The following is a 14,471-nucleotide window of genomic DNA, read 5'->3' as shown; positions in this document are numbered from 1 at the left end:
AACCTCTGTGTGCATGTTTTAAGGTTTGCTCAGCTATATTTCGGGGGAAATTGTCCCCAGAAGTGAGCTAAATCTGACAAAACCTCATTCTGGGATCTGCTGGGGATATCTTGATTTAGAAAAACTATTCGTGCATAGAAATACATTTTTTAAATAATTCTAAAAATGCACAAAGTTCTCTAATAGGCACAGGGGTTATGTGTAGTTTATAGTAGTTATATATATGTATATGTAAAAACAATAGTCTAGATAGCTAAGTAAACGTGTAAGTGTGTGTGTGTGTGTGTGTGTGTGTGTGTGTGAGAGAGAGAGAGAGATAGATAGAGAGAGAGAGAGAGAGAGAGAGAGAGAGAGAGAGAGAGAGAGAGAGAGAGAGAGAGAGAGAGGGAGAGAAATAAAAGAAGGGGCCTAGATGTTACATAAATCTTACTAAACTATCCCTGTAATGATAATTGCAGGTGCGTGAACACACTGAATGTCCCATTAGTACGGTTTAAAGTTCAGGTCAAGGTCAAAGGTCAAATCATATGGAGAAAAAGGCGTGCAATGTGCCAAAGTTAACAGTGACCATTCTTTAGCTTAAGAAACATTACTCACTAAGTGTATGACCAGTAAAAATGTTTAAGAAAAAAAAGGTTAGTTTTTAATCAGATAAAACCGATAAGGTACCACAAAAAGCATCATACAAAAACTGAACAAAAAAAAACAAAACAAACCAAACAAAACAACAAACCAAAAACAAATGAAAGAAAACCAGACAACACTAAACAAAACAATACAAAATGAACAAACTAAATGAAACCAAACAGAACCAAACAAAATCAAATGAAAACAGATCAAAACAAACAATCCGTGTAGGTCCGTGTATTTTTTGTTTCATTCATTATTCTATTTTGGAATGAAAGATGAAATTTAAAAAAGGGTGCAGCTTGGTTTTTTGTGTAAAAGAAAAAAAGCAGAAATGGCTGTATTTTGTTTTCCAAATGTATTGTTGTCATCAAATAATAGTATTAGAAAATTTGACGCATTTCCGATCGTTTTTTAATTTGTAATATTTATTTGTACATTTATTGTATTTCATTTGACTGATCCTATCTTTACCCGGAAGTAAATTACACCGTCGTGCGGGTATCAATTATTATTGTCTAGTATCACTAAAAATATACTACTAAGATCCATATTACTATCACACGAGCCAATGTCAATTAAATGCACGGATGATAATGATAATGAATGAAATACAACTGTTCACGAACAGAAGATTTTATTTGACTAATGCTGCATATGCAATGACAATTATGCCTACTGTAAATATAGATTTACAACTACGATTAGAGTTGTTTGCATAAAATGCACCGTGAACATTCACACGTTTGCCTAGCTTTGCCTGTGATAGGCTTCAATTTATCTCCATTAATACTATTTTCTTAGCCTAGAAATCTAGACGCACCCTAGCGGCAGCAAAAATTATTTTGCAGCCAGGTGGGTCTAGACACTCTCAATAGACCTTCTAGCTGCAAAAACCCAAATTGGGTCAGGCCAATCACAACGCGTATAGAGTAGGCGGGGCGGGCTTAACATATGACGACAGAGTTGCGACGGCTGCTTGAAAAACAAAGAATGGCGGCTGCAGCTGTCGAACAGCGGTCTTTCGAATCGGCTTTGGCCGCGACTCTGGAGGACTTGGAGTTAAGTTTTTCTTTAAGAAACGAGCAAAGAACGGCACTTAAGTCATTTTTAAAAAAGGAAGATGTGTTTGAAATTTTGCCGACTGGATACGGAAAAAGCTTAATATACCAATTACTACGTCACCTTCTTCGTTGCTCTGATTGGTTGAAGCGCTATCCTATTGCGTGCATAGGGATTTTGAGAGACAACAGTTTATCCCGCCCCTCGGAGTAAGCCGCGTCTATGGAGAGTTTCCAGACTAAACATCTTGATGTAAGTCTGGCTCGCCAGGCTACTATTTTCTCAATTCTGCGCATATATTTTCACTTACCTTACATCAATTGCTCGATCAATATTATCATCACATATTTTACATTTGTAACTGTAGGTACCACAAACAATTTAATATAGCTAAGTTTGTGTATTTTTACAGGTAGTAAAATGCTGTGTGTGCTACTTATAAACACCAGAGAGATAATGATTCATGAAAAAGATGGTCTTTACTCATCTCACTTGCACAAAATAAATGCAGTAATAGAAATTACAGAAACGCACAAAATACACTGAAATACACTGAGAATTATATGCATTTAAAAATTTTGTTGAAGTCATCCCCCCGATCTTCTGCATCCACTCAGCCCGTACGCAGCGTCAACGGGGAATGCGACGCAACGGTACAAAAATGCACACAACGATGAAGTGCTAGTCTCCTCTCTTGAATCCTAAAAACACTCAATGTGAAAAAAATATCTCTGTGACGACAAAATCATGGATCAGATTCATTACATGTTGTTTAAAGGGCCAAAACGGGTCAGCCTCCGAGAAGTGACAAGTTCTCGTTATTGTTATTAAGTTATTGACAAGTGGTTAGGTTTAGGGGCAGGGGTTGGGTTACGTGCTCGTAAATGTGTCTGTTGTGACTGTTTGCATTGAACAATCACACCCCAATACATATGCAATAATGGCAATATTATTACCCAATAGATCATTTAATCATGACGATAAAATTCACAGTGTCTTTCGCGTCAGCTTATTGACGCCAAGGGTTTCTTATTTAAAGTAGTGGAGGACCCTGCACGTCCAAAAATGACGCTGAAGGGGTACCCTGTTCGTCAAAATGTGACGCCAAAGGGTCCTGGCCAAACGTCAATATGTGACGACTTGGGAGTGAGACTGTGTTGCAACACGCGAGCGCACATTCAGCTCTGCAGGCCTGGTGCTATGAGTATTTAAATCTCCTCTGATGCGCATTTTCCTGCATTAGCCAAAATCATGACAGTCAACCACATCCAGTCACATGTGAATTAATGTAAATATTCGCTAAAAACACACAATAAAGACAGCAATGATGCAGTCAGGACTGTGGCACCGGCTTGCTTTGAAATGTATTTGGTTATTGCGCCTGATGCGTGTGCGCCCGCTGCGTCTCCCGCACCGAAGTCATTTTAAACAGTACATAATAACGAAAACAATACCTTACAAATAAAAAGGAGCCGATTTTTATGATCAGAACTTCCTTAAACCAGTGAACCTGTAAACCTTTCAGTCCAAGTAAACGAATGCGTTCAAATAGAAAGTTTAAAACGATATTCATAAATGAAGCATATAACCACTTTTCTTCCGGCACCACTAACGTTACACCATTGATTATCTTGTTATTAATATGATTTGATTTATGGTTCATATTCATAATCGTACAGTATGTTGTTGCCAGTTTAAAGGGCGATGTTTCCAAGCACTTTCGGGCTAAAAAAAAAGCAGTTTTCATTTGCATTACAATGCATAGTATGTTTATTTAATGGTCGCGGGTGCGGGGCGGGTTGTAAAAATAGACACAGTGGTGCGGGGCGGGCTGGCTCGGCCCAAATAATTTCATAATTGCGGGACCCGCGGGTTGAAAAAAAAACCCAACCCGCGCATCACTATGGGCCAGTACTTCAGGTGAAAACTTCCGGTGATCTGACAGCGAGAGCGATCGAGAGACAACAGCGACCGAGTTCCATTACCACAGAGATATTTTTTCACATTGACTGTTTTTAGGATTCAAGAGAGGAGACTCAGCACTTCATCGTTGTGTGCATTTTTGTACCGTTTCGTCGCATTCCCCGTTGACGCTGCATGCGTACGGGTTGAGTGGATGCAGAAGATCCGGGGGGATGACTTCAACCCCACCAAATTTTTAAATGCATATAATTCTCAGTGTATTTCAGTGTATTTTGTGCGTTTCTGTACTTTCTATTACTGCATTTATTTTGTGCAAGTGAGATGAGTAAAGAAAGACCATCTTTTTCATGAATCATTATCTCTGGTGTTTATAAGCAGCACACACAGCTTTACTACCTGTAAAAATACACAAACTTATAACTATATTAAATTGTTTGTGGTACCTACAGTTACAAATGTAAAATATGTGATGATAATATTGATCGAGCAATTGATGTAAGGTAAATGAAAATATATGCGCAGAATTGAGAAAATAGTATTAATGGAGATAAATTGAAGCCTATCACAGGCAAAGCTAGGCAAACGTGTGAATGTTCACGGTGCATTTTATGCAAACAACTCTAATCGTAGTTGTAAATCTATATTTACAGTAGGCATAATTGTCATTGCGTATGCAGCATGAGTCAAATAAAATCTTCTGTTCGTGAACAGTTGTATTTCATTCATTATCTGCATCCGTGCATTTAATTGCCATTGGCTTGTGTGATAGTAATATGGATCTTAGTAGCATTTTTAGTGATACTAGACAATAATAATTGATACCCGCACGACGGTGTAATTTACTTCCGGGTAAAGATAGGATCAGTCAAATGAAATACAATAAATGTACAAATAAATATTAGAAAATTACAAAACGATCGGAAATGCGTCCAATTTTCTATTACTATTATTTGATGACAACAATACATTTGGAAAACAAAATACAGCCATTTCTGCTTTTTTTCTTTTAAACAAAAAACCAAGCTGCACCCTTTTTTAAATTTCATCTTTCATTCCGAAATTGAATAATGAATGAACGAAAAAGTACACGGACCCGTGTATCATTCGTCCTTTCCATTTTCAATTGATAAATGAAAATCAAAAAATGAAAATCTGATTGTTTTTTTTGTTATTTAATTTTGAATCAGAAACGAAAAATGAAAATTGTCTTGTTTTTCATATTTTAAAATTTCATTTTGCATCAAAAATACAAAATTGAAAATGGTCCACACAACAGAATCTGTTTTTAATATTTAATTGCTGGGTTGTGCGTCACCCTATGGAAGCCCATTTCCGCCACTGAATAAAAAAAAATGAAATATTGCACTTTTTTTCTCAGATTTGCGAGTTATATAGTCAGAATTGCAACTTTATATCGCAATTCTGACTTTTGTTTCTGTTCATTTGTGACACTTTCTGGCAAAGCACAATAGGAAACGGAGATCTTGTCTTGTTAAAACGACATATTATGTCATAAAGACGATATGATTTCCGTTATAGAAAATATATGATAACATGTGAGCGAGCTAGGCGATTGTCAGCGCTGCCTTCGCCACAGTCCTGACATAAAGGAGGATCTGCACGCTGCTGAAGTTATAGAAATAAACTGTTTTAAGTATTTTAATGTAATGGTTTCAGTTGTAGCAGCATGTTTATTAGGATTAATCTGTCTACAACCACTGCACTCAGACCCAGAGGATATGACTAACAGCAAATCCTACAATCCTCCTTTATGTCAGGACTGTGGCGAAGGCAGCGCTGACAATCGCCTAGCTCGCTCACATGTTATCATATATTTTCTATAACGGGAAATTATATCGTTTTTATTACATAATATGTCGAAGATCTCCTTTCCTATTGTGCTTTGCCAGAAAGTGTCACAAATGAACAGAAACAAAAGTCAGAATTGCGATATAAAGTCGCAATTGCGAGAAAAAAGTCAGAATTCTGACTTTTATATCTTTATATCTTTAAATCTCGCAATTCTGACTATATAACTCGCAATTCTGAGAAAAAAAGTCGCAATATTTATTTATTTATTTTTTTTTTATTCAGTGGCGGAAACGGCTTCCATAGGGTGACGCACAACCCAGCAATTAAATATTAAAAACAGATTCTGTTGTGTGGACCCTTTTCAATTTTGTATTTTTGATCCAAAACGAAATTTTAAAATATGAAAAACAAGACAATTTTCATTTTTCGTTTCTGATTCAAAATCAAATAACAAAAGAAACCAATCAGATTTAAATTTTTTGATTTTCATTTATCAATTGAAAATGGAAAGGACGAATGATACACGGATTACAAACCAATACAAAAACATACCAAATGGAACAAAATGAAAACAAACCAATACAAAACAAACAAACTAAATGACACGAAACTGAACCAAATGAAAACAAAAACACTAACAAACCAAATGGAGCCAAACAAAAACACATAAAAACAGATGAATACAAAAAAACCAAACAAGACAAACCAAAACCAAATGAAACAAAACCAAACAACACTAAAAAAAACGATGCTACAAAAACAAAACAAACGGAACTAATCAAAACCAAATGACAACAAAAACACAAAACAATACAAAAACAAACCAACTAAAACAAAATAGAACCAAACAAAACCAAATGAAAACAAAAACACAAAACAAACAAACCAACTGAAACAAAACGGAACAAAACAAACCCAAATGAAAACAAAAACACAAAACAAAACAAATGAAACCAAACAGACCCAAACAAAACCAAGTGAAAACAAATGAAAACAAAAACAAAACAAATCAAACAAACGAAATGAAAACAAAACCACAAAACAAACCAAATAAAACCAAACAGAACCAAATGAAAAAACAAAACAAAAGACAAGCCAAATGAAAACAAAAACAAAACAAACCAAACAAATGAAATCAAAAATACAAAATAAAAGAAACCAAATGAAAACAACACAAAACAAACAAACCAAATGAAAACAAAAACACAAATCAATAAAAAAAAATTAAGCAAACCAACTGAAAACAAAAAAACAAACAAACCAAACGGAACCAAACAAAACAAAATAAATTAAATAAATAAATAAGAAAGAAAGAAAAACTATTTTAAATATTATTGTATCCATCTGGCTGTGTAATAGCTGAGGAGTTTTTAATTGAAACACTCTGCACCCTAGAGCATCACAATCTAACTTCCAGCTAGATCAAGGTCAAAGGTTTGGATTCCTCCTGAGGAACAGTTGTGATAAATCACTTGACCATGCCGATTCATGTGGTTATCATATGGCGCTTCACGTTAACCCATTAGCATGAACATCATCTATGTTGTTACCCGGGTTTGACACTGTCACTAAGATGCCCTCCACGTGCCCCGGGCACGCCTGGCGCTCGTGATATTTTAGGAAAGGTAATATAACCCATGCAGCGGGTGTGCATGGTCCCTGTGGAGCAACACACACACACTCCCCTCCGCTCCGTCAGACAGCCAGCCACAGCAAGACAGCAGTTTCTGAAAGAGGACAGAGCGTGTGCCGAGTTTAACGTTACAGGCGTAGTCACCTGACCAAGGGCAGATGACGGACAAGAGGAGACTAACTAAATGTCAGGATTACAGCTGCAATCATTCATTCCCACAGCCGTTTTAAATGAAACCGTAACGCTCCAATAGACATAAATTATCAAGAACAAAACTTGAACAAAACAGAAGACTTCAGAGTTTGTCCTATTCGGCTATTTAGCTCTGCAAACACTAAGAATATAAACAAGTACACCCCAATTCCATCAAAAGCCTTGATTGTGTATGAGTTGAAACGCAAGCCTTTGTAAGTTGTAATCATTGGTTTTTAGCATTGGAGACGTTACAGAAGATGGCAACGAGGGAATCAGAAAAGCAGTGGATTGTGACTAAGACCCCTGTGGTGACAGCACCCACTCAGAACTCCTCCGTGGCGATGACGACGGTCCAAACAAATCTGCCTCAATGTAAACAACATGGCTGAATGTTGAGGTTTACACACAATAATCATGAGAACATACTTTCTTCCCTTCTGTGCTTGTGTGTAGCAAGCATGACTGTTTTTAATGCACTGATAAGGGAATGTATGTACACAACGATTCAAAAATCCCTGTCACATTGGCAATTTAAACAATGTCCTTACTACCTTTTTGGGCCTTGAACGTGTCAGTTGCGTTGCTGTCTATGCAAAAATATCTTAATTTGTGTTCAGAAGATGAACGAAGGTCTTATGGGTTTGGAACGACATCAGGGTGAGTAATTAATGACAGAATTTTTATTTTTGGGTGAACTGTCCCTTTAAGTCAATCAGACTGGAACACGTTCATGTTTTTGTGTGCGATGTGCATCAGCTGCTCTGTGAACAGTCCGTGGGTGAGCAATCTGAGGATGAAACTATACTGCTGGAAGACACCCAGGAACAGGCATCTCTTTATTACACTATAAGAGGCTCTAGTCTATCAAACAAATGATACCATGCTAGAGAGCAGAATAAAACATCAGAATACAGAGAAATGTAGGGTTTCTGTCGATCAAAGGCCTTCCTTGTCCAGCAGCTGTCGCAACCATGTCAAATAACCCGACTAATCAACACTCCAACGCCTGAGTGCTTCTGGGTAAACAGATGGAGGCTTCAACACTCTGTATCTAATCGACCATCACTGATAAAGCAGCGGCTGAATCCCCAGAATGACAAATAGAAGAAACCCTCTAAAATCAACAACAATGTTATACTGAATTTGTTAAGCAACTCTGGGTAAACAGAACTGATGTGAGAATTTTCCCCTTATAAAGCGCAACAGCCAAACATTTGGTCTAGATTTGTTGCCTGAGGAAAACAACCTGTCCAAAAATACAGGCTTAAATCATCTCTGAAGCATAAAAACAAAATATAGTTCATTTTTATTAATGTAATAACACACTGACTCATCTTAAAAATAAAAATAAATTAGTAGCAGCAGACAGCTGAAACAGATGTCCTGCCTTTAAAAAGTCTTTGAGATTAGTTCGCAGGTGGCGCTTGTCTTGCATGAGAAGGAGCAACATGAGGTATTCTAAAATGAGACATCTCAAAGGGTCCATGCTGTTTGTTTCAACACTGAACACATGCCACAGATATCTGCATCTACAACTCATCAGGAGCGGATAGAACTTCAGCCACTCGATATTCAAATGTTGGCCGATGTTAAAAACAAGGAAAATGTTCCAACTGATGTCCTTTTTGGATGTCCCTCATGCAGCATTTTCTAGTTCCTTAAACTTAATCAGCAACATTTTTTTTTTACAACAGCATCTGTTTCTAACTGGGCTGTTTAGTACCTAAATTAGTCAGATACATGTTTGTTGATACTCACTGAGTAATACAACATTAATACAAATCAGTGAATCATTTAAATAAATATCCGGGTAATACTTTATCTCAAAATCAGAACGAGAGTGGAGCGACAGAACGATAGAACGATAGATAGATAGAACGATAGAACGATAGATAGAACGACAGAACGATAGATAGAACGACAGAACGACAGATAGAACGATAGATAGAACGATAGATAGATAGATAGATAGATAGATAGATAGATAGATAGATAGATAGATAGATAGATAGATAGATAGATAGATAGATAGATAGATAGATAGACAGAACAGACAGATGATAGATAGAACGATAGATAGATAGAACGATAGAACGACAGATAGATAGATAGATAGATAGATAGATAGATAGATAGATAGATAGAACAATAGATAGAAGGATAGAACGTTAGAAGGATAGAACGTTAGAACAATAGAACGACAGATAGATAGAACGACAGATAGACAGATAGATAGATAGACAGATAGACAGATAGACAGATAGACAGATAGATAGATAGATAGAACAGACAGAACAACAGACAGATGATAGATAGAACGATAGATAGATAGAACGATAGAACGACAGACAGATAGATAGATAGATAGAACGATAGATAGATAGATAGATAGATAGAGCGATAGATAGAACAACAGACAGAACAACAGACAGATGATAGATAGAACGATAGATAGATAGAACGATAGAACGACAGACAGATAGATAGATAGAACGATAGATAGAACGAAAGATAGATAGAGCGATAGATAGAACAACAGACAGAACAACAGACAGATGATAGATAGAACGATAGAACGACAGACAGATAGAACGACAGACAGACAGACAGACAGACAGACAGACAGATAGATAGATAGATAGATAGATAGATAGATAGATAGATAGATAGATAGATAGATAGATAGATAGATAGATAGATAGATAGATAGATAGATAGATAGATAGATAGATAGATAGATAGATAGATAGATAGATAGATAGATAGATAGATAGATAGATAGATAGATAGATAGATAGATAGATAGATAGATAGATAGATAGATAGATAGAACAACAGACAGATGATAGATAGAATGTATGATAGAACGATAGATACAACGATAGATACAACGATAGATACAACGATAGATAGATAGATAGATAGATAGATAGATAGATAGATAGATAGATAGATAGATAGATAGATAGATAGATAGATAGATAGATAGATAGATAGATAGATAGATAGATAGATAGATAGATAGAGCGATAGATAGAACAACAGACAGAACAACAGACAGATGATAGATAGAACGATAGATAGATAGAACGATAGAACGACAGACAGATAGATAGATAGATAGAACGATAGATAGAACGAAAGATAGATAGAGCGATAGATAGAACAACAGACAGAACAACAGACAGATGATAGATAGAACGATAGAACGACAGACAGATAGAACGACAGACAGACAGATAGATAGATAGATAGATAGATAGATAGATAGATAGATAGATAGATAGATAGATAGATAGATAGATAGATAGATAGATAGATAGATAGATAGATAGATAGATAGATAGATAGATAGATAGAACGACAGACAGATAGAACGACAGACAGACAGATAGATAGATAGATAGATAGATAGATAGATAGATAGATAGATAGATAGATAGATAGATAGATAGATAGATAGATAGATAGATAGATAGATAGATAGATAGATAGAACAACAGACAGATGATAGATAGAATGTATGATAGAACGATAGATACAACGATAGATACAACGATAGATACAACGATAGATACAACGATAGATACAACGATAGATACAACGATAGATACAACGATAGATAGATAGATAGATAGATAGATAGATAGATAGATAGATAGATAGATAGATAGATAGATAGATAGATAGATAGATAGATAGATAGATAGATAGATAGATAGATAGAGCGATAGATAGAACAACAGACAGAACAACAGACAGATGATAGATAGAACGATAGATAGATAGAACGATAGAACGACAGACAGATAGATAGATAGATAGAACGATAGATAGAACGAAAGATAGATAGAGCGATAGATAGAACAACAGACAGAACAACAGACAGATGATAGATAGAACGATAGAACGACAGACAGATAGAACGACAGACAGACAGACAGACAGACAGACAGACAGACAGACAGACAGACAGACAGACAGACAGATAGATAGATAGATAGATAGATAGATAGATAGATAGATAGATAGATAGATAGATAGATAGATAGATAGATAGATAGATAGATAGATAGATAGATAGATAGATAGATAGATAGATAGATAGATAGATAGATAGATAGATAGATAGATAGATAGATAGATAGATAGATAGATAGAACAACAGACAGAACAACAGACAGATGATAGATAGAACGATAGATAGATAGAACGATAGAACGACAGACAGATAGATAGATAGATAGATAGATAGATAGATAGATAGATAGATAGATAGATAGATAGATAGATAGATAGATAGATAGATAGATAGATAGATAGATAGATAGATAGATAGATAGATAGATAGATAGATAGATAGAACAACAGACAGATGATAGATAGAATGTATGATAGAATGATAGATAGAACGATAGATAGATAGAGCGATAGATAGAACGATAGAACGATAGAACGATAGAACGATAGATAGATAGATAGATAGATAGATAGATAGATAGATAGATAGATAGATAGACAGACAGACAGAATGACAAGATGGAAGATCAATACAGTGATAGAGTGATAGAACGATAGAACGACAGAACAACAGACAGATGATAGATAGAATGATTGATAGAACGATAGAATGACAAGAGGGAAGGAAGGAAGGAAGAAAGAAAGAAAGAAAGAAAGAAAGATAGATAAACAGACAGAATGATAGAGCGATAGATAGAATGATAGAAAGATAGAATGATAGAAAGATAGAAGAGGTCACTACAACCGAAAATTGTCTGTCCTATAATAATAATATAATATAATATAATATATGTTTATCTCTTGATTTATTTGTAAAACATTATGTCACTATACCTGGACATTTCATGGCAGCTTTGATGGGACTCATCCACAAAGTGTAAGAGTGACATTGTGGTGCTGGGACTGCATGACTCAAATTGCTCATTTGGGATTCAACAACATTAAAGAGCCCTTGAACTATGTCCTTGCTCTGAGGAGACACCCTGCAGCTCTACCCATGAACAATTAATCACCCCTAAACACGTATTAGCCGAGTGTGGATTATTTGATGTCCAGAGAAATGCTGATTGCTAAGATTGCTGGCCGCGTCTGTTTCCTGCTATCCCAAAAACAACCCACACTAGCTCACACTTTCAACTCTGCTGCGACTGCAGCTGCCCACAAATAGCAAATAAGATTTAATAAAACATGACTGAACACAGAATCCATTGCACCCTGCTCCCGACTGCACACTTTCAGAAGAGGGTTTTGTTGTTTTCCCCTTGCTTTTATCACATTTCGTTTTCTCTGCTTCCTTTGCTTTAAGAAACAACAATCTTCCCTTAACGGCTAGAAACGTCTAGAAAAAAGGAAACCACATATAGAATAAACTTGACTGCTTCCTAATAACTCCCCCCAACTCTCTTGCCCATCCTGTTTTGGAGCAGATCAAAGGTAATAATCCCCCATAATCCTCTGGTGTGCCCTTGCTGTTGTTATGGTCATTATAGGCTGCCGCATTGTTGCTAAGCTATCACGATTGTTCGGAGGAAAGCTACACTGGCTCAGTTTCACAGTGTAATGCCTATTTCACGGATGGACAGCCTCTAGGATAATTAGATGGGCGCAGAGCGGACACAGCAACAACGTGCTCCTCGGACAAGAGAACAAGGCCTCGTTTTTGCAAACTAAGGGGTCAGGGAGGGTACAAAACACTCTTTGTCAAGCAAGTATAACAACTTTGTGTGTTGCTTCGAAAGTTAGAGTGGATTCAAGAGTGCAGAAACTAGCAAAAGATCTGAATTACTGGCAATAAATAAATGTGATTTTTTTGTGTGTTTGTTTGTGTTTTTACATTGCAGTAGCCTTCCAAATAGTTCTGATTCAGAATCATTTCATGGCAAGAATCTGAATTATGGCAAAAGCTGCCTATGAGAGTCTCTACGATAATTAAAACTACTACATAGAACAACAGTTACATAGGTTGGCAATGGCATACGCTGTTTAATAGTTTCGTACGAGGATTGTAAAACTGTGACACATATGCAATCATGATAGCTGCTTTTGTCTTTGCCAGAGTTGCTGTCAGAGGAGCTGTTACTATTAGTTGGCTGCATGCAGAACAAATTCTTTGGACGGAGGAGAATGTAAAATTAAATGGCTTCTACAGATTACAACCATGTTTTGGTTAAATGATAAGGCGGCATTCAAACAGAGCCAAGGTAAAGTTTTTCCACGTACATTTTTTTAAAAATGTGTACCTTCTGCAAGTCAGGGTTCGTTCAGATACTGCACAAGTAAATTCCAGGACTTTCAAGGACTTTTCAAGCACTACTGTTTTGTTTTTCAAGGACCATCACTTATTGAACAATATTTTCTATTTCAAATTCTAAAAAAAGAGAAACAGATAAATAAAAATATACTAATAAAAAATGGCAAAAATAAAGTGAAGCACATGCAAAGTATTAGTACAAATTTTGCATGAAAAGATGCACTTATTGATCAAATTAAACACTTGTTTCATAGATACACTGTCTTTCAAAAATTAAAGCACTTTTCAAGTACAACCTTCAGGAATATTGCTATTTTCAAGGGTTTTCCAGGCCTTAAATTTCAAAATATTTATAGTACGAAAATAAAACAATGTAAATACTACTAAATATGACATAAAAAGTGTATAAATCACTTCGAAAGTAAAACTGTCCAACAGCAACACCAACAGGTAAAGTTACAGCAGGAGTCCACGTCTCTCTCGCCTCCCCTGAGCCCATTGAACAGACCCCCTAAAGCCTACTGTGTGTTGGTTGGAGAGTAATTGAGAATGAATGGGGGAAAGTCATGTGCAATGCCTCCAATGCGATATGACTAGATATGAATGGTTATGATTGGTAGTAATTGGTTCACACAATAAATCTTGTTTTCATGCAGGTTTTGCATTCGCAAATCAGTCTGAATGAACAATATAATAACATCAGTGGGAAGTCTAATAAAAAAGTAAACAAACAACTTACACAAAAAAAACCTTTAAAAATGGTCTTTGCCTTCTGAAATGTGAGGACATTTTATCTGGTTGATTGTAAACTTGACCAGAAATATCCATAACAAGTAATTGTTCTATGCAGGAAAACCTTGAAAGTGCCCAGTTAACTAAAACAGTAGGATTTATTCTCTATTCCCCACTGTACAACCTGTTTTTCCCATAAAGATAGCAAAAAGTCAA

At 36.0% G+C, this 14,471-nt stretch overlaps 1 protein-coding gene across 1 annotated transcript in view; it reads right to left on the bottom strand.

Annotated features, from left to right (window-relative positions):
- The window catches only part of tanc2a (tetratricopeptide repeat, ankyrin repeat and coiled-coil containing 2a), a 187,539-nt gene that overhangs the window by 122,924 nt on the left and 50,144 nt on the right, over nt 1–14,471 (bottom strand). The window lies entirely within an intron of this gene.

The sequence above is a fragment of the Garra rufa genome, chromosome 1 (assembly GCF_049309525.1).
Source record: "Garra rufa chromosome 1, GarRuf1.0, whole genome shotgun sequence".
In the NCBI taxonomy this organism is placed as follows: Eukaryota; Metazoa; Chordata; class Actinopteri; order Cypriniformes; family Cyprinidae; genus Garra; species Garra rufa.
This window is presented reverse-complemented; position numbering and strand designations above follow the sequence as displayed.